The 25,583-nt window shown below is 45.2% G+C and overlaps 1 long non-coding RNA gene across 1 annotated transcript; it reads right to left on the reverse strand.

The window, feature by feature from the left end:
• Positions 1–1,779: 1,779 nt before the first annotated feature.
• On the reverse strand, positions 1,780–25,211 carry LOC117883405. Its single transcript, XR_004647254.1, has 4 exons — positions 25,039–25,211; positions 11,471–11,582; positions 6,713–6,846; positions 1,780–6,353 (listed from the first exon to the last, which is right to left on the reverse strand). It is a non-coding gene; the product is annotated as an uncharacterized LOC117883405 (long non-coding RNA).
• Between the last annotated feature and the right edge of the window lie 372 nt (positions 25,212–25,583).

A 25,583-nucleotide genomic window follows, 5' to 3' on the forward strand; every position in this document is an offset into this window, starting at 1 on the left:
GAACCATTTTAGTTGAATTCTCTCTCTCTCTCTCCCCCTACCCCTGCCAAACAAAAAACTGGCCTGAGGCAGACACCTGCTATGGACAACTTCAGCCTAAATGATTAAAAATAGACAAAGCTATAAGCAACTGAAAACAGGATTTTATAATAGAAACTGTCAGATGACCTTAACTGTAAGTGGTGCTACCAGCTTCACCTATAATGTAGGCATGCTTGTCAATGTAAATGACTATTCATTCTACCAGAAGAAAGCATGTTGGTCCCTACTGAGGAGCTGTTTAAACTCATGGGCTAAATTCACTGATCTGAGGAAACACCTGGCAACAAAAATAATTTGCTCTTTAAACTCTGATTTGTGACTTACAAAGCAATGTCTTGTCTCAGATTTATAATATTTACCTAGGGTTAGATTCAGCCAGACTATTACATTTATGTGCAGTGTAGGTGAATGGGGTCTAGGGTAATCGCAGTCTACTATGGAGAAGAGTAGATCAGGTATGAGAAAGCTGGTACAGCAGGGGTTGATGGCAACACACAGGTTTTCATTGTGTTAATGTGCATGTCTTCTGGGATTTTATTTTTTCCGCAGTGTCTTGCTCTAGGCAAGTCCTTTGTGAGCATCCAGCATTTAATTTTCCAGTGAATCAAGTCACCTCTCATAGAAAAAAGTCCTGTGTTAACAGAGAGAACGTCTAGTTGCATACAACGCTGAGGACCTACCTGGACCAAATGGACTTGTGGGGAGTAATCACCAGCTGAGCTGTTCCTCACAATGACCTTTCAATCACACACCATTCTGAGTGCATTTTGTAAGCTTGGAAATAAGGGGGTGTTCTTGTTTCAGTTACTTGCCCTGCCTCCGCTGTTGGATTTGGCTATAAAGTTAAAGGACAGTCAAACAGTCCTTTTCAGTGATGAAAGGAGTGCAACCGAGATAAAACTTGGTCTGAGGAGATCTGCTGTGAAGCTGTTGCGGAAACTTTCAACTATTTGAATCAGCGTGGAGACGCTTGTATTTAAGGGTCTTCTGAGGTAGAGTATAAAAAATGCTTAGAGGAATGGCTTCTAGAAGAACGTGATCATCCAGACCTCACCTCCCGATACAACAGCATGCAAATCTTAATGTTCCATCTTATCTCTTGTCCCTCGGGAGATTGGTGCTGAGAATTTTTAACCTTTAACTTGCCACTTCAAATCAAGCCCAAGGTGATAGTGACTGAAAGTTCTTGCCATATGATAACTGCTCAATGGCCTAGGTGAAATAAGTCTTGGGCCCTGCTCTATAGGGCAGAAGTAAATCTCCCCAAACCACCCCCACCGTTTGCACTAAGGGGCATCTTTCTTGGAAGCTTTATGAAGGAAGTCATGGACTGTGCAGAGATGGTGATGGAATTTTCCTTTGTCCCTAGAGGGTCAGGATTTGCGCACGCTGTTCCCATGCTGTGCCTGGCCGGTAGATAAGGAGGCCTTCCACCTCCAGGGCTGTCAGTCTCTTACCGTTCACAAGCAATGAATTCACTTTTAAAAACTGGGCCCTAATCCTGCTTGGCGCTCCTGAACCTTCACAAAACCCCACTGACTTCAGTGGGGCATGGAACCCTGAGCTGGTGGAGACTGTTTGAACTCACTGGGGCTTAAGGCAGGCCCAGGAGTCCGCCTACACGGAGCTCTTTGCCAGATCAGGGCCCTACGCTGTGGTGTTTTCTCACACTTGGAGCTTGTGCCCTTAAAGCATATCAAGAAACAAATGCAGCAAAGAGAAAAACATTGCTGCAGATTTTATTTGGCAGAGAATCAGTGAAGATAAAACGTTCCATGAGCCGTACTCCTGCATGAGTGAGTCATTCACTGGGATACAGTTGCGGTCAGGCACCTCCAAGAAGAAGAAATGTATGGTAAGGATTTGTGTTTCCAAAAAAAGCACAGTTTATTTTATTACAGTCAAAATAAGCTATGTTTATATCGGCTTAGTTTTTAAAATAATAAAAAAAAAATTCCACAGATAACAGCAACACTGTGTAAGATCTACAGGAGTAGAAGACTTAATTGACAAGCTATGTCCCAGAGAAAGAAACATGAAAAACCAAAGATTATCTCAAGTATCTGAGGGGGGTAGCCGTTTTAGTCTGTATTCACAAAAACAACAAGGAGTCTGGTGGCACCTTAAAGACTAACAGATTTATTTGGGCATAAGCTTTCGTGGGTAAAAAACCCACTTCTTCAGATGCTATTCACCATATTTCCATTCAAGTCTGTTCTATACATTGGGAGTGTATGTTTTGGGGATCACATTATTTCATAGTATCAAATTACTGAATAAAGAAACCTCTCAATGTAATTTCACAAAAAGCAGCATACCCAGTAGGATAATAGTAGCCCCTGTTTCTTTAATGAGGTTCTTTCTAGTTAGATCTTACAGTAAGAATGCAGCCATTAGGTTAAGATATTATTAATCACATGCATATTACTTCTGATACAGTATTAACATAAAATACAGTGATGAACCATAGCATTACAAAAATGGTCCTTGTATAGCTATTAGCAATGCTATTTCTGTAGACAAATCCTGGGAATAAAGATGTCCTATTTCTGGGACAGACCTAGGAATGGATGTAAGTATGTTTAGTTTGTTTGTTACTAGGCTTGATTTTTCAGAAGTGCTAAACCAGGCCTCCAAATGAATTCAATGGGACGTGAGGGTGCTCAGCATGTTTGATAATTGGCTCATGAATCAGGGCCGGCTCCAGCTGTTTTGCCGCCCCAAGCGGCGAAAAGAAAAAAGAAGATAAAGCCGATCGGTGGCACTTCCACGGCAGCTCAATTGTGCCGCTTCATCCTTCGGCGGTAATTTGGTGGCGGGTCCTTCGCTCCCTCTCTTCCTCTTCGGCGGCAGCTCAAAGAGGAAGAGAGGGATTGAGGGACCTGCCGCCGAAGACTCAGACGTGCCGCCCCTTTCTATTGGCCGCCTCAAGCACCTGCTTCTTTCGCTGGTGCCTGTAGCCGACCCTGCATGAAGACATAGTGGTAATATTGCTATTCTGTGCAGCCTAGCGCTGCGCACTACAAGTGTAGGTGAAAATGTGGTTGTAGAGGGTGCAAGAACTCTTGTGTGTTAAAGTAATTCTCCCACAGTATATTTAGTTTTTCTACAAAATACTAATAGTTTGCGAAGTTTAAATAAGGAAGAAATGACATGAAAGAAGCTATGTACAAAAGAGGCGGTGAGACGGTTTAGGCAGGGGATGAGTCAAGTAAAAATGGTGAACTTTGTAGGAGAGAGAGAAATAGATCGGGCTCCTCTTTTTCCCTTTCCTTGCATGAGAGGCTGGGTTATTCAGGTTCTGAATACAAGTAAGTAGACATGATGGGTTGGATTTTCAAAAGCACTTAGGTGGCCAACTCCAATTGACTTTCTGTGGGAATTGGGTGCTTTTGAAAATCCTACACTACAACTGTGGATAATCTCTAACAGGTTCCCATTTCAGTTACTCTCCTTGCTGTTAAGTTTCCCACTCACTAATATCCTTACTTTCCATGTCTCTTCATTATGCAGTACCTAGTATAGTGATTTTAGTACAAGCAAGTATCCAACTCATGGAGCATGACAGCCTCCCACTGAGTATTAAAGCAAGAGATTTCCTCATAGGATTGAATTGGTTACTTGGTGTTAAACGAGGAGGCAGAACTCATGAGTCCTTCTACTTTAATCATGTAATCTAGCTGCATATCTAGCCAGAGGCCTATAGCAATAATTATTCTTCAGTTATCTTAACAAATCCCTGCCACCACCTTTAGAGTTTTGAATTATTTGACTTCGTCTTTATCCACTGACTCAATAATAATTCTGCTATTCGGATGACAACTTCAAAATCACTTTGGATAACTCTTCCAAAATTAGTCTTCACATCTAGGCCCTCACTGCAATAGGTCATATCAGTGTTTGCTACTATGACTCTGACATAATTTCCCTGATCAGTAGGGCCGTCACCCTATCGCTGTGTAGAGAGCAGTGTTTAAAAACCTGGCTGTGGACCACCTATGGGGTAGACTATAGGCTAGTTTGGCTATTTATTATTGTATATTATTAGTATTGCAAAAGTGTCTAAGTTCCCCAATCAGGGCCCCAGTGTGCTAGGTGCTGTACAAACATGAGAAAAAGATAGATGATCCCTGGCTGAAGAGCTTACAATCTAAGTAAGCAAAAAATTCCCTGTCCATCCTTATCAACAAACCATGGTAGAATGCTGCTAGCACCAAGTTTAAATAGCAGTTGCAGTTTGCATGGGTCTTAATAGTCTGATCTACATTAGGAAATGGACTGGTCACTGAAAATGATTAGAGCCAGACACTCATTACTTCAGCTTACACACCAACAAACCAGTAGGAGGTGTAACTTATTGTGTTGTAGCCATGTCAATCTCATGTCTCTCTCACAACAGAAGTTGGTCCAATAAAAGATATTACCTCACTCATCTGGTCTCTCTTATGTGACATTAGTCATTGGAGCTGATGGATAGTGAGCCCTGACATCAGACAAGGGTATAACCTTTTGTTAGCCTGGCCCATGTCATGCGACTGAAGCCAGGGAACAAAGATCAGTCCCTTAGATTGTGTGTCACAATCATATTGCACCTTACTCACAGGTAAGGAAGAGATTAAAGGGCGTCTAAGAGATCCAACTTGTGCCACTTCATCCATCATCTCTGAATCTGGTCCTTTGCATCTGACTCCTATCTCTATATAATAGGCCAAACCAAAGCCCAAGATCAGAATACAGCTGAAGTTTGTGGCTTCAAAATCTAGATTGCATGCTGATGTCAGCTTTGCATATTGGACCCATTGTCAATGCATATTTAAAAAAAACAACAACAACAACATCCTGAATGCATCTGTTTCAGGGCAGGAAAAAATGCAGGGTCAGAAGACCCTGATCGGTCTGCTTGTCCAGTATGCGTTATCCCATCTCCCCACCCGTCCTGTGTCCTTATCTCTTTAGAATATGCAGTCCTCGGGCAGGGCCTGGGTTTCCCTCATTGTTTGGAAGACACCTAGTACATGCTAAGTATGCCAGTCATATTAATGTATCATGACCCATGTGAAGGATGGGATGTGAGGGGAGCTGCTAGTGAGAAGCATCGAAAGCCATGGGGACCCACCTAACTAAACACAGAGCTCTCCTAGACATTACTTTGCTGAATATGGTTCTCCCTCCCCTCTCAGCCCTTACAGAGTGTTACTTTTTGCATCTCGCTGTATTTATTCTCGTTCTTATCCAGCTCTAATTAAAATTACTTTCTCTTCCAAAAGAAATGTAATCCAATGGAAGGAAAACAAGCTGGTAAATCATCCTTTTTACCAGTTTGGCGACAAACGCGTGTTATGTCTGGCACTCTCACCATCAAGTCAGAAACTGAATTACCATCTGGTGTGGCAAAAGCTTCTTCTGAATGAAGAAAGAGAAGAGACAAAAAGAAAACAGGCCAAAGAGAGGAGGAGGTTCTTTAGATTCTGTGTCACTGGTAAACCTACCCCGCGCAATCTCCAAGGTGCAACTTGCACTTACGTTGCAAAAGTAAAGCTGATCTGTTCCAGAGTCATTCATTCATACTGCTGTGCTGCTTGCAAGCCAGAATTATCCTCCGGTGGAAACCAGAAGCCATCTGGCATACCAATTAATTGATCAAGGACTCCCTTGAAGTTGTGCCTAGGGGAAACAGCCCGTTATAACCCCCTAGGCGAGCTCTTGAGCTGACCAGAGATAAACCCCAGGCCTGAATTATTTTGAAAATCTCTAGCTTTGGGCTCAGGCCTGGAAGTCTGAGAGCTGTCGACTCCCATTGAAGTCCATGGGAATCAGCGGCACTCAGGACTTTATGGGCTCTTAGTCAGTAAGCATTTGGGCTGTGATTTGCCAAGGTACTTAAGCACATATCTAACTTTTTTAAGCTGTTAGGCATATGCTTAGGTACTTTGCCGAGCCTTTGTGACTAGATACGCTTTGCAGAACTGCTTGAATAGATGGCATACAAAAAAGAAAGATACTAACACACCAGTAGAAGCTGAGAGCAATGCCCTTATCCAACTGTCATCTAACTGAGTGCTTCTGCATTTATAGCACTACTTTTTGCCTTGTTTAAATGTTTGTTAGCAAAAAACCAACCAAACAAACTTATTTTCCCAAATCCCCCAGAGTGTCCTTACTTGTGCTGTGTCACTTTCTCCACCTTGGGACACCAACCTGACCAGCAACAGCAATTGGCACATGAGGGTGACAGGCTGGTGATGAATTTGATCTTCCCCAAAGTTCAGAAGTGTCTCGATCGATTAGGAGTTGGTTTAGGCCTCTCTCTTCTTGTTGTTTAATTGTATTAAATAATTGTATTAAATCAGAATTAACAGTGAGTCACAGATTTTTAGTTTTAAATTTAAAGTTTCATGTTAAAGTTTCAAATGTACCTGATATGTGCATGTGGTGACAAATTAGCCTGGCTCTGTTAACTACCAAGACACTGCACTAGGCAAAGTGCATATAGGTTTCCTTATACAGATCAAACCTGACATGCACCGAAATGCCCTCATATGAGGCTAAAGGTGATGGTATGTGAACTCTTTTTTGTTTTGTTTTGTTTCTTAAAGTGACTTGGTGGAACTAGAGTGGAACCCAAAACAGCTTCCCAGTAAACAGATCTTTTTGCCAGTTGCCAGTTTACCTGCAGTGATGACTGTAGAACGGCACCTCTGCCATCGGCTAACTAATAAGGACTTTTCTTTAGCCTCAGCAATGGCACATGGGATAATGGGGAATCTCCTATCTCTTCTCCTTCTTGGAATCCTGTTGCTGTGGCTGAAGATGAAAGGAGGATGGGATGTTGTGATTGGAAGGAGGACAAGTGCAGGTCTTTAATACATCTAGAAGAAACAATTTCACTTTGTAACGATGAGCACATAGGGTTTGAATCTTGTTGGTTCCTGCTAGAATCCAAGTGATAGAGGAAGACAGATAAAGAGCTTGACTAACAGAATCACACTGATAGAGCAATTAGACACGGCAAGGCACTGCTAGAATGTTATCTTACCCTCTGTAACTAGATATCTTTCTGGTGTCTTGCAGAACAAAGAAACAGATCTATGTGTTGAGTATGAATTATGCTATTATATTGAGGGCTTGGTACTAAGACCCTTGAAGTGTTTATTATTCTTAAAAGTTGAGCCCACTTAGAGTATATTTAAATATCTCCTATAGGTAGAGTGAAGCTTCATTATAAGGGCAATCAAAGTTCTTTGCACTGCACTGAAGGAGCTGCAGGATTTATAGGCAGGGCCGGCTCCAGGCACCAGCCGAGCAAGCTCGTGCTTGGGGCGGCAGATTCTAAGGGGCGGCATTCCACCCAATCCTAGGGTGGCATGGCCGTCTTTTTTTTTTGGTTTGCCGCTCTGGCCGCCCTGTAGGGGGCAGCAGCATGGAGGAGGGGAGTGCCCTGCTTGCTCTGTCTGCCCCAGCCGGTGCCAGATCTGTAGCAAGCCTGGCAGGGCAGCCCGCGTCCTTCCCTCCCCGCCGACCAGAGCGGCACAGAGCCCTCCCAGCAGGCGGCGCGGCGGGAGGGACCGAGTGGCAAGCGCCCCACTGAGGGAAGCCCTGGCCGCCCCCCTTCTCTCTCTCCCCCCGCTCTCTCCCCCTCCTCCCCGCTAGCCAAGGCGCGCTCTCCGCAGCCCGGGGCACATCTGCAGCGCAGGGAGTCTACCTGCACCCTGGTTCCGACCGCCCCGTATGTTTTTTTTTTTTTTGCTTTCCCACTTTGGCTGCCCCGCAGGGGGTTTTTTTGTTTGTTTTTTGTTTTGCTTGGGGCAGCAAAAAAGCCAGAGTCGGCCCTGTTTATAGGACTTAGATTCCATGTCACTGTAGTCCTTGATCTGAAGCCCATTAGAGTGAATGGAAAGACTCCCAAGGCCCTCTGAGCACAGTTTCACAGTCCACAGTAAGTAGGCTTTGTCGTACATTAGATATATCCAGCCACATCACATTTTTAAAGAAAAAGCATAGTTACAAAACTCATATAGGGCCTTTTTTGAAAGTCACATTTCAATATATGGGACGGATATTTCACCAACCCTAGGGATGAAGCAACATTTACATTATAAGCCAGTTCAGAAGCATACACAATCATTCTGGTACAACAAAGTTGCCATTTAGTATCAATTTACCTGACATCCGAAAAACAGTTCATCAATCTGATATCAACATGGTGGACTATGCCATGTCACTTACAGGAGCATTCTGGAAATTGTAGTCTAAATGACCTCACTAATTTTAAAGGGAGTGTAAAATCACTTTGAAATCATGAAAGTAATCAGTGCCTGTTCATATATAGTATAAGGATACTATAGCTAAAATAAATATTAAAAAAATCATCATACTGCCCTAAAATATAGATTACCTTGTGCAGACTTATCTTGGGAGCTAGATGAATTTTGTTTTTGGCAGAGTCAGGCCCATATTTAATTGTTTTAACTGATAGCATTGTATATATTATACAAATCAGCTAGCTTGCTGTGAGTTGAAGTTATTTCATTCTCAGAGTTTGAATAAAAGAAGTTTATGATGCTCCTTGTTTGTTCTCGTCTTATATTCTATATATAATAGTTGATGTCTCATAAAGACTTTATTTAATTTGTGACCTTTGGTATCTGATATTGCTAACACTCTACCAAGTTACTGAAAGGCTGGTTGACAGAGGTTTATCATTCTTTATCCAAAGCACTAGTGTGACATATAGTAGGGAACTTATAGGATCAAATATTGAGACATCCCAGCAAATAGAATGCTGAAAAATGTAGCCCAAAGTGTTAAAGGGTGTGGTATGTTTGATGGAGGAATTTTAGGAAGACAACAGTGCTGTAATATATCTTGTATTTTTAGTATCTATCTCTATGTAGTCTTACAGTTGGAAGCATTTATTAAAGTGAATTAATTATTTAGCAATTGAAATTGATAAGATAGTATTTTATAGGAAAACTTCATTGATTTTCTATATTTGAACTTTGTCCTCAGTCCTGCAAAGACTTACCTATTTAAATGTACTCACATTATTACAGTTATTTATTATTTGTATTGAGAAAGCTCTTAGGAGCCCCAGTCATGGACTAGGCCCCTATCATGCTAGGCTCTGTACAAGCCCAGATCAAAATGACAATCCTCGCCTGCCCCAAAGAGCTTAGCTCAGCCAATGAGTCGTGTCACTTAAGTCACTCCCACTCAAGATCAGATCACTCCATCTGTGAGATGAAGATCTTTATTTTTTTCCTTTTCCCAAGGGAAGGTAATAAAAAGAATATTTGCCATTTCTATTGAACTTGTGTAGAGAAGAGACACTTTTCAAACCAATCTTGTGTATAAAAAGTTTGGGCCTGATTCTCCTTGTTTCCACTAGTGTGTCTCCAAGCACTTCAGTGGAGTCACTCCTGATTTACTCTGGGATGAGGAAAATTGGGCCCAGTGAGTCTCTAAAGTGAGAAAACCAAACCCAGCACAGGGGAAGATGGATCAAACTTTCAGAACTGGTCAATGGACAGTGCAAGCGAAGGGACCAAACAAGCCATTTGCATCTACTAGTAAGGGCCCTGTCCTTCCAATGCTTACCAGGCATAATGTTAACTACCATGAAAACACCGGGACTACTCACAGCTGTAAGTTTGCAAGATGAAGCCCTAGGTGCCCAGTCATACAAGCCCTCCAGGCATGCAGGCCCGGGCATTAAGGCATTCAACTCTTATTGATTTCAGTGGGAGTTAGGTGCCTAACTACCTGTGGGGATCTGGGCCAAAATTCCCACTGGAGTTCTGCATGTGAGGCCTTGCAGGATCAGGCGTGTGTGTGAACAGGGCCCCAACTGTGATGCAAAACCACAATTTTATATATCATAAATGATGTTTAAAGTGGTCTTCAGAAGCCATTAGGAACCTAAATGTCGATTTGCACTTGCAAAATGTTTCTGGTTAATGTTTGACTCTCTCCCTTGCTTTGAGCCTGCCAGAGCTTCCTGTGACCTATTTGAAATACCACTCTCCCAAACGAAAATGTGCCTCTCTTTTTTCCAGACTTACAAAGCTCACAAAAATAAATAGCCTAATTTGGCCAGTTAATAGCCCTCTTCTGTGGCTTCTCTGAGCAACTAAGAGGCCTTTTAAACACACCACTTGCGATTGCGTTATTGAGGCCCTGCGGGGTCCAAGCAAACACTAAACCAAAAAAGAAAGAAATGCTTTATTTGATCTACATAACAAAGAAAAAAAATACTGACACTAGCGACCCAGTTATATTTAATTACACAATTACTTTATTAAGAGCCCAAATCCTGCCTTCCTTAATCATCGCTCAGGCAACAGTCCCGGTGCCAGAGTAAGGACTGCGGGATTTGATCCTAAAATAGGGCAACTGTCCCGTTCTTCTTTTAAAAAAGAGTATTTATTTTTTATTTATTTACCAAGTCAAATAATTCTTTACTAAACTTTTTAAAAATTCTTAGCAATTTATTTTTAGTTTTTTTTTTAATAATTAAAAGTAGTAAAGCAGTCACTCAGAAAACTAAAAACAAGTATATTATCCTTCTAATCACAGGGTGAACTGCACTGGTTTAGTTGTTTTTTAGGAGCTAATCTGAATTCATTTATGTAGCTCAGTATGTATGAGGGTTAGATGCTGCAAATGGATCTACCCTGCCATATCCCTAAGCCTACACTGAAGACCGATCTTTTGCAGGGTCTCTAGATCTAGCCTTCAAATGGATTCTGTAGAGACCAGCGATAAAGAAAGGACATTGGGATACATAACTTGTGTTTAAACTGACTCAGGACCTGTTTCCTGATCCAGCAAATGGACAGGACTGTGTGTGCAGGGACAGCCCTTCTATCTAGCCATCAAACAGACAAGACTTTATCAAACTAGATTATATACTTATATGGCACCCCTATTTAAGTTCTACGGTAATGGGCCACCTCACAATCTTTAATGAGTTTAATTTAATGACACCCTTGAGCTTTCTGGGGGAGGGAGAGAAGATTCAAAAGGGACACAGACAAATGAAGGGACTTAGCCACTTCCTGTATGACCTTGGCCAGCAGAGCAGGGAATAGAACCTACATCTCCTGTGTCATACATTCATGCCCGAGCTGAAGGCCCACTCTGCCACTCACACAAGTGTAGTGCTCATATTATGTAATGGGGTTTGCCTTAATAGGTTAAGTATATGCTGCAGGAGGTAGGGGAGGACAGTGGGCTGGCCAATGTATATGGATTTCAGATAGCTGGTTTATACTCCTGGTTACAGCCACAAAGCCTGCAATTTTATGATCTAATCAGTAATATTTATATCTTGGTTCTACACAGAGGCACCAGTCAGGACTGGGACCCTGCTGTGCTAAGCACTGTACACTGTCAGAGCTGGACACAGTCCCTGCCTGGAAAAACTTACCTTTATTTCTCCAGACAATATCATTACTCTAACGGACACAGAGCATTCTCCTGTTCAGTGTCAGAGGCCCATTCCTTGGTGCTGGCTGAAATAGCAGCATTATCACATGGCTCTACACAAGTGGGAAGAACAGACATAAAACCAACCAAATCACATGTTTATATTAAGATGGCCAGCTTCATGGAGTATCATTAAACTGCATGCAGGGTTTTATAGTACAACATCTGGTGATATATGGCTTGGTTACTAAGTTTGAATATCGAGTGTGGCTAAACAAAAGCAATAGAAAAATAGACAAGTTAATGAAACGTGAAAAATGCATAAATAGAAGCTAGAGCCAAAGGAAAGTGGCTTTAGCCAGCCCCAGGAATAGCCTAGATTAGCGAAGGTCCAGCTCTTTCATTCTGCAGACCACTTCATAAAGAAAAAGATGCTTTGCCCCTCCCTGATAACTTCCCATCCCCAATACGTGGTTCATAAACTCTTTCATTCCACAGACCACCAGGAAAGACTTTGCAAACCACTAATGATCTGGAGACTGCAGGTTAAGAACCCCTGGTCTGAGCCTCTCTAGGTTTTCTCTCCATAGACTACTCTCAGGCCAAGAGCTATATATACCTTCATACAGAAATCCCTAATTGTCATAATCCCACCCCTGGGAGGGGCTTACTCTTCAGTTTCAGCTTCCTTTTCCTGGACACATGCAGACACCTAGACGGATACTATCAGCCACCAGAACCAGGTAATCTTAAACAAGGGAAGGAATGGGGAAAAAGGGATTGAAACAAGGAACTTCCCTCCAGGTCTGGGGGCTTTTGTGGTTGCTTTTTGTGGTTGAAGATGGTGAGTGCTGTTAGAATACCAGTCATCTATCTAGCCAATACTCTGACTCAATTTAGTAGAGGAGAATAGAAGGAGAAATGGAAGAAAACCAACCAAAATCTTCATCCTTGGAGGTCTCCGGGAGAGGGACACTTCAGACTTGGCTTTCCCAGCCCCAAAGTACAGTTTGCAGGTGTTTATGGGCTCCTCTGGGGTTTGTGTAGCAGCACACACATGCTTTGTGGAATCCATGCTGCCTTTTAGGGTAATTAATTGCACAAACTTCTCAGCAGACAGCACTGCATGTAATATCCATATGCAGGCAGGAGAGTAGTGGGTGAGATGTCCGTGCCCTACTGTGGAAATAATCTGAAAAGCTGTAGAAGCTAAACTGGGCAACAGGGCTGTTTTGTAACATATGCTAATATCTAAAGACACAAATGTATGAGAGAAGGTGAATGTCAAAGAAATGGGCACTAAGGCCTCCGCTAGTGGTCCAAGCCCCTTCTGGAGAAGGAAGACTTGTACAGTGATGCAAGGGCAACTTCTGAAGTGCAGGCATTCTTGACCCACCTATTGAATAAAGATTTTCAAACAGGATCTACTGGAGGCAGCACAGTGGGACCTCAGGGCCAAGAGCAGAAGGGGAACTGCACAGTGTAGGCAGCCACCAGCACTGGGTGTGAGTCAGAAAGAAATCAAGCAGGGAATGAGAAGTTGTAGGAAAACTCCTAAGCATGCTGGAGGTGCTGAATTCTCAAAATCCCTCATAAAACCTGTCAGACCTGGAGAAACATTTCTGAGCTCTGTAAGGCCTGGTCTACACTAGGCGTTTATGTCGAAGTTAGCGCCGTTACATCGAATTAACCCTGCACCCGTCCACACCGCGAAGGTATTTAGTTCGACATAGAGGTCTCTTTAATTCGACTTCTGTACTCCTCCCCGATGAGGGGAGTAGCGCTAAATTCGACATGGCCATGTCGAATTAGGCTAGGTGTGGATGGAAATCGACGCTAATAGCTCCAGGAGCTATCCCACAGTGCACCACTCTGTTGACGCTCTGGACAGCAGTAAGAGCTCGGATGTTCTGAACTGCCACACAGGAAAAGCCCCGGGAAAATTTGAATTTGAATTCCTTTTCCTGTCTGGCCAGTTTGAATCTCATTTCCTGTCTGGACATCGTGGCGAGCTCAGCAGCACTGGCAACGATGCAGAGCTCTCCAGCACTGATGGCAGTGCAATCTCAGAATAGAAAGAGGGCCCCAGCATGGACTGATCGGGAAGTCTTGGATCTCATCGCTGTGTGGGGCGATGAGTCCGTGCTTTCCGAGCTGCGATCCAAAAGACGGAATGCAAAGATCTATGAGAAGATCTCTAAAGACATGGCAGAGAGAGGATACAGCCGGGATGTAACGCAGTGCCGCGTGAAAATCAAGGAGCTGAGGCAAGGCTACCAGAAGACCAAAGAGGCAAACGGACGCTCCGGATCCCATCCCCAGACATCCCGTTTCTACGAGGCACTGCATTCCATCCTCGGTGCGGCCGCCACCACTACCCCACCACTGACTGTGGACTCTGAGGATGGGATAGTGTCCACGGCCGGATCCTCGGACATGTTAGCGGACGGGGAAGATGAGGAAGGAGATGAGGAGGACGAGGCAGTCGACAGCGCTCACAACGCTGATTTCCCCGACAGCCAGGATCTCTTCATCACCCTTACAGAGATCCCCTACCAACCCTCCCCAGCCGTTACCCCGGACACAGAATCTGGTGAAGGATCATCCAGTAAGTGTTGTAAACATCTAAACATTTATTTGTAACAGAACATGATTATTAACAATTTAAAAAATGGGTTTCTCATGATTAGTTTGATTAACTTAACGGTTCAGTCATGGGCAGTGCAACTATTTGAAAAAAATCTAGCAATGTCCGGTTTTGCATGATTGTCCTGCCCAAGCCGCTCTACTGTTTAGTCCCTGCTACTGCAGCTACAGTAAGATGCGGTCTATATGTCCGGGGATGGAGCAGAAATCCTCCTGGGACATCTCAAGGAAGCTCTCCTGCAGGTAATTTGAAATCCGCTGCATTAGGTTCTTGGGGAGAGCGGCCTTATTGGGTCCTCCGTAGTAGGACACGTTGCCGCGCCACGAGACTAGCAAGTACTCCGGAATCATTGCTTGGCACAGCATGGCGGCATACGGCCCTGGTCTTTGAAGGCTTTCCCGGAGCATTCTCTGTCTGTCGCTCTCAGAGATCCTCATGAGGGTGATGTCGCTCATGATGACCTGCTTTGAATGAGGTAGGGGAATGTTAGTGTTGGGACTGCTTTACCGTTCCTTTACAGAACTGTAACCGCTGGTTTGCAGCCACGCGGTGGAGGCGGGAGAGGGTCAGCCGAAAGGGATCGTTCCCGGGGACAGCCGCGAGGGTGTGGGACAGGAGCAGACTTCCTGCTTGCCGGATTGCTGGCAGCAGGGACCGACATTGATTTCAATGTGAAATGAGGCCATTGCTAATATTAAAGTTTTAAGCTGCCACGAATCTACGGCTTACCATGTCTGCGTGCAAGAGCAATTCCGTTGTCCTGACAGGGTTCTCAAAAGTGCTCTGCAAAACCCCAGACACTGAATGCGAAGGCCGAGAATTCGACCTTGTGCTGAGTGCGCATGTGATAGGTGCTGTGCATGGTCCTGTTCACAGAGAAAGACTATGTTTTTTGTTCACAACTACATTTATCTTTCTGAGGAATTCACTCCCTTTTTCCCATTCCCACAGCCCCATCTGCGACTGTCTCACAACCTAGCCTGTCATCACACTCCCAGAGGCTAGGGAGGATTAGGCATAAGAAGAAGAGGACACGGGAGGACATGTTCTCAGAGCTTATAGCCTGCTCCCGAGCCCAGGCAGCACAGCAGACCCAGTGGCGGGAGAACTTGTCCCAAATGCACCAAGCCAACATGGATCGGGAGGAGAGGTGGCGTCAGGAAGACCAGCAGGCGACTCAAACCCTGCTTGGACTACTGAGGGAGCAAACGGACACGCTCCGGCGCCTTGTGGATGTTCTGCAGGAACGGAGGCAGGAGGACAGAGCCCCGCTGCAGTCCATCTCTAACCGCCCTCCCCCGCCACCAAGTCCCATACTCCCTTCACCCAAAGTGCACAGAAGGAGAGGCGGCAGAGTCCCTGCTAACTCTCACTCCACCCCTGCAGAGAGCTCGAGCAGCAGAAGGCTCTCATTCCCCAAAGTTTGACAAGTTCTTTCCTTCCCGCCTGACACAAGCCCCCGTCCAAGTTTCACTTCCCAGTCCCATGTGTAGTTGATAATAAAAAATATGTTTCTGTTAACTACTGTTTCCATCATGTTCTTTTGGAGGGGGGGGGGGAAAGGGGGTTGGTAATTGGACAGGACAGTCACCTTTGGCAGGGTACATAGTCGGGGGCAGGCACAGCAGCAGGGCACATACATAGTGCAGTGATGCAGTGACTACTTACCCTGGTTAGTCTGGGAGGTTCTTTTCATGTTATGTGGTGGGGGGTGGGTTGCTCTGTGACTTTGTGTCAGGGGAGGGCAGTTAGAGATCTTAAGCGGCGGTCCTTAGGCAGGATCACAGAGCCACACAGCAGGGGATCTGTAACCGTCCCCCCCCTGCCACAAACTCACATAGACCCCCCATACACACAGTCCGTATCAGGAGGGGTGACAGGCTCCGTTGAAAGAACCATCCCACCGCAGCGGAGCCTGTCAGTCCTTGAGTTTAGAAGCTGCATTCGCGCGACTACACTACACCCGCTCCGCACCACAGTCTGCGTCCCAGTTTTAAAAAATTCCCGCGAAAACAGTATTAAAGAAAACGGTGTGCTTTAACAAAGTAGAACTATTTTTATTTTGAAACGTGTGTTGGAAGTGGGGTGAAGGCTTCTCTGTACACAAAATTAGAAAGTCACAGGTTACCCTGCTCACTCAGGAACTTTGCTTTCAAAGCCTCCCGGATGCACAGCGCTTCCCGCTGGTCTCTTCTAATCGCCCGGCTGTCTGGCTGTGAGTAATCAGCAGCCAGGCTAATTTCCTCAACCTCCCACCCCGCCATAAAGGTCTCCCCCTTGCTCTCACAGAGATTGTGGAGCACACAGCAAGCTGCTATAACAATGGGGATATTGGTTTCGCTGAGATCACAGCGAGTCAGCAAGCTTCTCCATCTCCCCTTGAGACGTCCAAAAGCACACTCCACCACCATTCTGCACTTGCTCAGCCGGTAGTTGAAGAGTTCTTTTTCAGTGTCCAGGGCACCTGTATAGGGCTTCATGAGCCAGGGCATTAGCGGGTAGGCTGGGTCCCCGAGGATCACTATAGGCATCTCCACATCCCCAACAGTTATTTTGTGGTCCGGGAAGTAAATACCTTGCTGCAGCCGTCTAAACAGACCAGAGTTCCTGAAAACACGAGCGTCATGAACCTTGCCCGGCCATCCGACATTGATGTTGGTAAAACGTCCCCTGTGGTCCACCAGTGCTTGCAGCACCATGGAAAAGTAGCCCTTTCTGTTAATGTACTGGCTGGCCTGGTGGTCCGGTGCCAGGATAGGGATGTGAGTTCCATCTATGGCCCCACCGCAGTTTGGGAATCCCATCGCTGCGAAGCCATCTATGATCGCCTCCAAGTTTCCCAGGGTCACTACCTTTGGCAGCAGTACATCAACGATTGCCTTGGCTACTTGCATCACAACAACCCCCACGGTAGATTTGCCCACCCCAAACTGGCTCGCGACTGACCGGTAGCTGTCAGGCGTTGCAAGCTTCCAGAGGGCTATGGCCACTCGCTTCTGGACAGTCAGGGCTGCTCGCATCTGGGTGTCATTGCGCTTCAGGGCAGGGGACAGCAACTCACAAAGTTCAAGGAAAGTTCCCTTCCGCATGCGGAAGTTTCGCAGCCACTGTGATTCATCCCAGACCTGCAGCACTATGCGGTCCCACCACTCAGTGCTTGTTTCCCGTGCCCAGAATCGCCGTTTCACAGCATCAACATGACCCATTGCCACCGTGATGTCCTCGGCGCTGGGTCCCCTGCTTTCTGAGAGGTCTGTGCTACTCTCAGACTTCAGGCCATCACCGCGTTGACGTAGCCTCCTCGCCTGACTTTTCTGCATCTGCCTCAGGGCAACCTGTATGATAAGCTGCGAGGCGTTGAGAGCGGCCACAACTGCAGCGATGGTTGCAGCGGGCTCCATGCTCACAGTGCTGTGGCGTCCGCGCTGTCAATGACTGGAAAAGTGCGCGAAATGATTTCCCGCCGGCGCTTTCAGGGAGGGAGGGAGGGCGGGAGTGATGGACGGATGACGACAGTTACCCAAAAGCACCCTGGCCCCTTTTTTTTTTACCCAGAAGGCATTTGCGGCTCCACCCAGAATTCCAATGGGCGGCGGGGACTCCGGGAACTGTGGGATAGCTGCCCTCAGTGCACCGCTTCCAATGTCGACGCTTTCCCCGTTAGTGTGGACTCACAAAGTCGAATTACTGTCCTTAGTGTGGACACACACGTTCGACTTTGCAATATCGATTCCAAATATTCGATTTAAGTAAAATCGAACTACTCTCGTAGTGTAGACAAGGCCTAAGAGTCCACACAAGAATGTTTGCAAGCACAGGGACAGGATTCCACTTATTTTTCTCCCTTAGTGCTGATTTTGAGGTTCCCTCTGGCCTTGTCTTTCACACTCAGCCATTGGGGACCAGTTGTCTTTATCCACCCAGTTGTTCCTCATCATCTTCCTTCTGACTCCCACCCAGGAACACAAGCAGCACTTAGAACAATTAACGCCTAACTCTCCTAATAGCCTATCACTTACAAGGTAGTTGGTTGCTAGGGAACCAACTGCATTTCTCCCCTTCTCTTACAGCATATTTACTAACAAAATCAACATTTTATATTGACGGGAAAGGAAAATAATATTCTCTCGAGCAGTGATGAGTTATTATGGATCTCTCCTACAATCCAGATAGCACTGAATTATGGTACCATAAACAAACACTCCTGATAGAACTGCAAATGCTGCAGGATGTGTAACACATTGGCAATATATTTAAAGTGAGAAAATCCCATTTATTCTCGGGGGGGGGGGGAAGGGGGAGTAGAGAATTACAATAACAAATAATTGACCAAAGTTTTAGGATGAAGAAGTGATGTAATTCTGTCAACTTGACTGGAACAAAGCTACATGCAGTATGAGGAAGATGAGAGCAGGACCAGTGGTTCATGAGGTAAAGCTACAGGGACTGATTCTCTCACACTGGTATAAATCAGGAATAACTCCTTTGAAGTCAGTGGAATTACTCTGCTGTGTAACTTGTGTAACTAAGAGGTGCGAGTAATAGTGTAACCATAACATATAACATTAGTGCTCTATATTGGCTACCTCTTTGCTTCCAGGTGTAATTCAAGGTAATAGTTATGATAATTAAAGCAGCGAATGGTCTAGGATGTAGTTAGTGGGAGATGAAGTCTCTTAGGGATGTCCCATTGGGATTGTTGAGATCTGCTCAGGTACTTTTGATATTGACTGTTGGAGCATTCTCAGTTGAAGGCTCTCACCTGCTTCCCCAGGGGCACACTTTGGTGAGCTTGAGTGCACACTCAGGTAAGAGCTTCCTGATGCAGTAAGGTTTTAACTGAATGGTGTCTAATTCAAGGCAATTTTTGGTACTTCTTGATTAGATCACTTTCCTATCTGATGGTGTTAGGTCAGTTCTGTTGTGCTATTTTTGTTTAGTGGTCCCTAGTTGTCAAAGGATAAGTGTTGGAAATATATATATGTAAGATGCCAGTTGGAGCTCTATAATCTGGAAGCAGCAACAGACGTAATATTGTGTGAGTGTGTGTGAGTAAATTGCAAAAATTAATTTCTCAGCTGTAATGTTTACTAACACTGAGCATTCAAAATCTGGAAAGTCCAATGCTTAAAGTTTATTCACAATGTTAGCTGGGCCAAGTTGTGCAGACGATGTATTTTATAGCAACCATTCATTATAAATACATCTAATACATCTACGTTTACTAGAGATGGGCCCAAACACAAATACAGGCTATGAATGGCCCCAAACTTTGGAATATCTGGATCCAAACTTGTCTATAATAATGAGCCAAACCAAAGCCTCAGAAGAGAGAACCCCTGAACTTTGAGAAAATGTGACTATCGATCCCAATTTTGCAGCTAATCTGCAGGGCCAGTTCGACATTCAACAAGGAAAAAAGGAATAAAAACCACTGCACGTGTGCAAGTTGTCTGAGTTAACCTTGTGGGAGAGAACATTCTCTACCACTTCTGGGTGCTGTGTTTCTTAGACTCATCAGTGCATTCACGTTAATTTGAATTTTAAGTAACATAAGAGGAAAAATATAAAGCTCAGCGCTATCCCATTTTCAGAGCCAGTTCCAAAATGCCTTCAAATGGAGCTGTTCAGCTGACAGGCTTCTGATGATTTTGTTTAGAAGAGCTCAAAAGTTCCTTTAATTACAGCCCAGCTGCAGTTCCTTGTAATCTCTGAGCATCAGACCTATTTTGCTTTTGAAGCAAACAAATACATCTTTAACTGAGGCCACCTGATTTCAGCTATCTTTAAAAATATGTCCCAAAAGACGTATAGTGATGGGAGGAGGAACCATTATTTGAAATCCTTTTAACAAAACTCATCTTTAAATAGACTGAACCAATCTTTTCTTTAAACTGGGCTTGTTTCATAGGTCTCAGTGAGAACATTTGAAGTTTATAATTGCAGCCATTTGAATTACTAGTATGCAAGTGTAAAATTTCTGCCTGGAATATGTGGGATCAGAGAGGGTAAGGGGGAAATATCTGAGTGTTTATGCTACCAAAACTTAAAAACCAGCTGACCTTAAATATTTTTCTCAAACTTTCGAATTTGCTCAAACTTTGTGCAGGGGAGAATAAATCACCTTTGAGCTAAGATCAACATTGAACATTTCAGCCTAAAAGGAAATTTATTTGAGAAAGTTATGAGCAGCTGAAAAGGGAGAATAGAAACTGCATTTCAGTCTTAACTATGGCATCTGCTATTGGCAGCCCTTGTTATAATCACTAATAGCAAAGAGAACCTCTGTAACTTCCTTGCTACATTCTGATGCTTGATTTGATGATGCGATCAAAGCCTGTGAAAACAATGTTTGGTACGAAAGGAGCAATTATTCAGTGACCCTGATGAAGCAGGGGCATGAAACTTCACCTACATAACATATATGCAGTTCATAGTCAGCTGCATTGTTGGCTCAGAGGCCTGCCCTTGATACAACAGCCCTGTGTAATCACACTAGATACTCCTGTTAAATGTACAGTGTCGTGGACATCTATCACATAACCAGTCGAGATGACAGCACGTGCAGTACCAAAGGAAACCTACAGACCTAGTTGCTTTGATGGTGGATATATGGTTCAGGCTTTCACAATGCTCTTCAGCTATAAACATTGCCAGACTGGCTCAGACCTGAGAGCCTTCTAGCCCAGTACCATGTCTGACAGTGACTGGCACCAGAGAATGAACCCAGTAGTAGGCAGGTGTGGGGTAATCTGCCCCCTACATTAAATTTCATCTTAATCTCCTATGATTAGAGATTTACTTAACTCTGTAGTATGAGGTTTAATATCTCTTCCAGAATGGAGGGCAGGTCCATCAATGGCCATTAGCCAAGATGGTCAAGGATGCAACCCTATGCTCTGGGTGTCCCTAAAGCTCTGATTGCCAGAAGCTGGGACTGGATGACAGGGGATGGATCACTCAATAATTGCTCTGTTCTGTTCATTCCCTCTGAAACATCCGGCATTGGCCACTGTCAGAAGACAGGAAACTGGGTAGATGGGCCATTGGTCTGACCACACAAGACCATTCTTATGTTATTTTTTTGTTGGCATTAACTGTATATTCTTGTTATCTGTAGAAATGTTCCATTCCTTTTTTGAAACTTGCTAAATTCTTGGCCCCAATGTATTCTAGATAAGTCATTCTTCACAGATGAATCCAGGCCCACCAACTGGGGGAGGAAGGGCGCGCAAAGGGGGAAATTGCCATGGGGTCTGGGCGATTTAAAAAAGGCCTGGGGGCCCCCAGCTGCTGCCACTGTGGTAGTGGTGGCGGCGTCCAGGAGCCCCGGGCCCTTTCAAATTGCCTGGGCAGGCCACAGGGCTCCTAGGCGCATGCGGGGTGCGGGGTGGTACTGGCGGCGGTGAAGGCAGCCGGGTGGGCATGTGGAAGCCCTGGCCGTGCCGGAAGAGCCGGCCTAGCAGTGCAGCTGGCAGCTCGCTGGGTACCAGTCAGTGCAGGTGCAGCAGTAGTGTTGTAAACTTCAGCCATCCCTTTCTAGGGGCCCATTGACTGTTCTGCCCTGGGGCCTGGAATTGTTGTCGGCGGGCCTGGATGGAACCGGAAGCATCTGTGACAATTTGGAGAAACAGTTGGAATTGGGCATTTGCATGAGGACAGCAGCAGGACTCCCGTGACAAAAGAGGGTTTGGAGGAGTGTTAATAGAGAGCTGAGCAAACAGCAACAGTGTCAGGGAAGTGTCAGTGAGGAAAAGAAGAAAGGAAAAGGGAGAGAGAAGACCAGCTTTGGGGTCTCTCTGAAAACATAGACGTGACCTGCAGCCTGACCTGCTTAAACATGCAAATTAAATGGTGTATTCTTTCTTCTCCAATGAGTGAATTCTTCTTCTCCATTGACCAGGCAGTCCGTTCTTGTGAAGGATAAAGGGGGTCCCATGTGTTGTACTAGCAGTACTAAGCTCTCTGGGGGCCACATGACTAGCAGAATTAGGTGACTTTGGGTCATCTGTGCCTTCTGATCTGTTGGCAGCACTGCACAGCGTTGTGGTCCTTATCTTGGGATTTCAAAACCACAAGGAAAGGGGAGGGGTTGCAATTTTATCATCATCTGCTGCTTTGTTTGAAAACTTGTGCTTCTATTAAGGAAAAGAGACGGACAATATAAACATAGTCTAGAAATAGAAAGTTTCCCCTGCAAGTGGGAGAGGTCCCCGTTACGTTAACTAAGGGCTTGTCTAAAACCTGGGAAGTAAGTCCCCCTCCCCTGCCCCCCCCCCCCGCTGCAGTCCCCACTTTACACTGGTGCAGCACATCTGCTCTGGGGGTTCGCGTCTGTGCTACTGCATTGGTGCAAAAATCCCTAATACAGCCATGTGGAGTGATACACTTGCTCTTCCGCCTCTGTTCAAATAGTGATGTGTGTTTAACAGGAGGAGGCATGTAACATTGTCACTAGAAGACTGCGGAGTAGGAGAGGTGCTGGGAGTGACAACTGGATGTGGCAGTTTATTTAGGAGTAACCGGGGGTGGGTTGGTGGTTAAAAAGTAGCGGAGTGATTTACAAGCATAAATCCCATTGACTTTCAGTGGGACTTTGTGCTACTAAATCACTTTGGTGTTTTTGCAAATCCCATCTAAGTGAAACAAGCCACAGGTATTGATACACAGAAAATAATTGAGGCTAAAGAAGTTTTGTAAAGCCGCTTCCTAAGTTCCTAATGTTGACTTCTCTCATTTTAAAGTGCACCATACAAGCTGAACTGCATTTCGCTAATTTGTCCTATGAAAACTGGCCTCTCAGAGGACTGCATATATGGTTAGTTTTATGTCTCCTCTCTCTTACTTCAGCACCTGCCCTGTGCGAAACCTGGCTAGTAGCCAGCAGTGGCGATAATGTTTGCAGTGACTTAGTGCTTGAAAACGTCCTTTAGCTCTTACCCAACACGCCTGCACAGCCAGATCTTTCCTGTAGTTGCTATTGTGCAAAATCATTCATTTTCAAGGCTCCTGCAGGAATTGGCTCTTGGAATATGCCATGTTAGGCATTTCTGAGCTGTTCCTTTAGGTGATTTTTAAACAGGAGGAGAACTCCTCAAGTCTCGGACTCTTCAAACAACTGGTTGATCATATAATTCCCCTGATGCCAGCCAGGGCCTGACTGCAGGTTTCAGGGGGCTTTTCAGATGAATGGTGTGCTGCCCATGCCCCTCTCTTCCTGCCTACAACAACCTCAGCAAATGTGTGTGTAAACAGCAGACAACTGAGGAAAGGGTCCATAAGAGCCTATGAAAATACCCCTACCTAAAACATACCAGAGGAGGAATAACAAGGGAGCAGCATTAATCTTCTCTAGGTTTATTTTAATAGATTTCCTCTAGACTAGACAAGTAAACTTTCCCCTATAAATAGGCCAAATCCTGCTCCCAGTGAAGTAGATGGGGCTGTGGCTGGAGTAGGGGGACCCAGGTGTTATAGGCTCCTGGCTGGCAGTTGCAGCTGGGGCCTTTGCGAGGAGAACGGCTGTGTGAGAAGCAGGAGCATAGCTAATGCTTGGGACATGGAAGTTGTGTGGTGCCCCCGCAGTGGCCACAGCTCTGGGCCTGGGTGCAGCATCAATAAAGTAATTATTGGAGGGGGGGGAAAAAAGCTAGCCGGCAGACGAGAGGTGTTCGAGTGGTGGGGAGAAAGGAGGAGTGGATCCTTCTGGTTGGATAAAAGGAAGAGGGGACTGACGCATCCACCTGTTCCTCATGCGAAGGAAAAGACAGGACTTGGAATGAATACAGAGGTGATTATTTACTGAGGCTGCTGGACACAAGCAGCACGCTGTAGTCCTCTCGGCTCTCTAGCTCGACGCAGCACGGGATGCCTCATATGGCAATGCAGTGTCCCCCTACGTTTTGGCCTGGACGATGCAGTCATGGAAGGGGCGGCTGACTACATGGCACTTCCTCAGTGATTCTTGCACTGGGTGAGACTGGCACTGGGTTGAAGCTGGAGCTGGGAGAACAGGAGTGAGTAGGCTCCTCTTCCCACGGAGGCTGCCGTGTGGGAGCATTGCTGTAAGAGGCAGTAGTTGGAATTGTGAACAATGGGGTTTTCTGCCGTTGGGGCTGGGCGTGGGGTGGGTCATAGGGCTGGCTGCTGCTGTATCTTCTAACATTTCCACCCAAGAACAATAAAATGGGGATGTTTGGGGAAGAGGTTTAGCGTGAGTCTTATGTTGCATTATTGTTTCTGAGTTAACGAGGGCTAATTCCCCACAGGGGTGATGAGTTGGACACGAGTCTGCGTTCTCTGTCAAAGACTCAACTCGCTCACAATGACAACACTATGCACTAAATCATGCAGAGCCAGGCCAAAAATACAGAACAGACTACTCCACAAACTAACTCTAATCCGCTACTGCTATATTCCTAGCTGGTAGAGATCCCTTCCCAGCTTCACCTATTCAGAACTACTGAGCGTTACACATTTGTTGGACCACTGGCCTGCAATACTTACCACTACTTACCCTTTTAGAATAATCACACCCTTTATAATAGCTCTTGCAGCCTCATGTGTTACAGTGAAATGTGAGATGGTATGAATAACCCTAATAGCAGTAGGCAGTGGCACTCCCACACACACATTGTATAAAAGGGAAATATATGCCTACCAGCTCTCCATTTAAATGTATGGTGATTAGTTCCACACAGCAAACAAAAAAATCCCACAGCCTTCGTTTGAGATGTTTCTAGTAAATAAAAAGGGTCCAGGCTCACCATAGAGGAATGAGACTTTAGCTTGCCATTCCCAGCTGCACACAAAATACTGGGTGGGATACAGTACAACTGCAATGAGACTGGGCATTATAATTCTGGGGGTAAATGAAGCCCTCTGTTCAAGTTCGGGCTGAGACAGAAACCATGCAAGCTCACCTCTAGTCTGCTCTACGAATGCGTCTCCATCTTCTTTATCCTGCGTTTGACGAGGCCACCGGTTTCCAGGTAAAAGTCAGCATAAACCTGTGTCTAAGTGATTAATTTTGTACTTAGCACTGTAACTGTTCTGAACAAAGACTGCCAACTGCGTCAGATGTGGTGAGGCTTGTATGAATTATTTTTTCACAAGGAGCACAGACCTTGAACAGGTTGTTAAAACATCGCCAGAGATTAAAGGCTACTGCATTACTCTGTATTTAGACTTTTGGAACATCAGGCTTGTATTTGTGTGCGCACGTGTGCTTTTACATTCAGTAACTGTGTGAGTCACTGAGTTGTATGTACGTGATAAAGAATGTATATGACACATACACGCTAGGTGCCTGATCCTGCTCTCATTGACATCAATGGCAAGTCAATGAGAAAAAGATCTGGCTCCTAACAGACACAGCAAAGCAGAAATAGAATAGTGCAGAGTACTATGCACATGTGTAACGCTCAGTAGTTCTGAACAGGTGAAGCTGGGAAGGGATCTCTACCAG

The sequence above is a fragment of the Trachemys scripta genome, chromosome 9 (genome assembly GCF_013100865.1).
Source record: "Trachemys scripta elegans isolate TJP31775 chromosome 9, CAS_Tse_1.0, whole genome shotgun sequence".
NCBI lineage: Eukaryota > Metazoa > Chordata > Testudines > Emydidae > Trachemys > Trachemys scripta.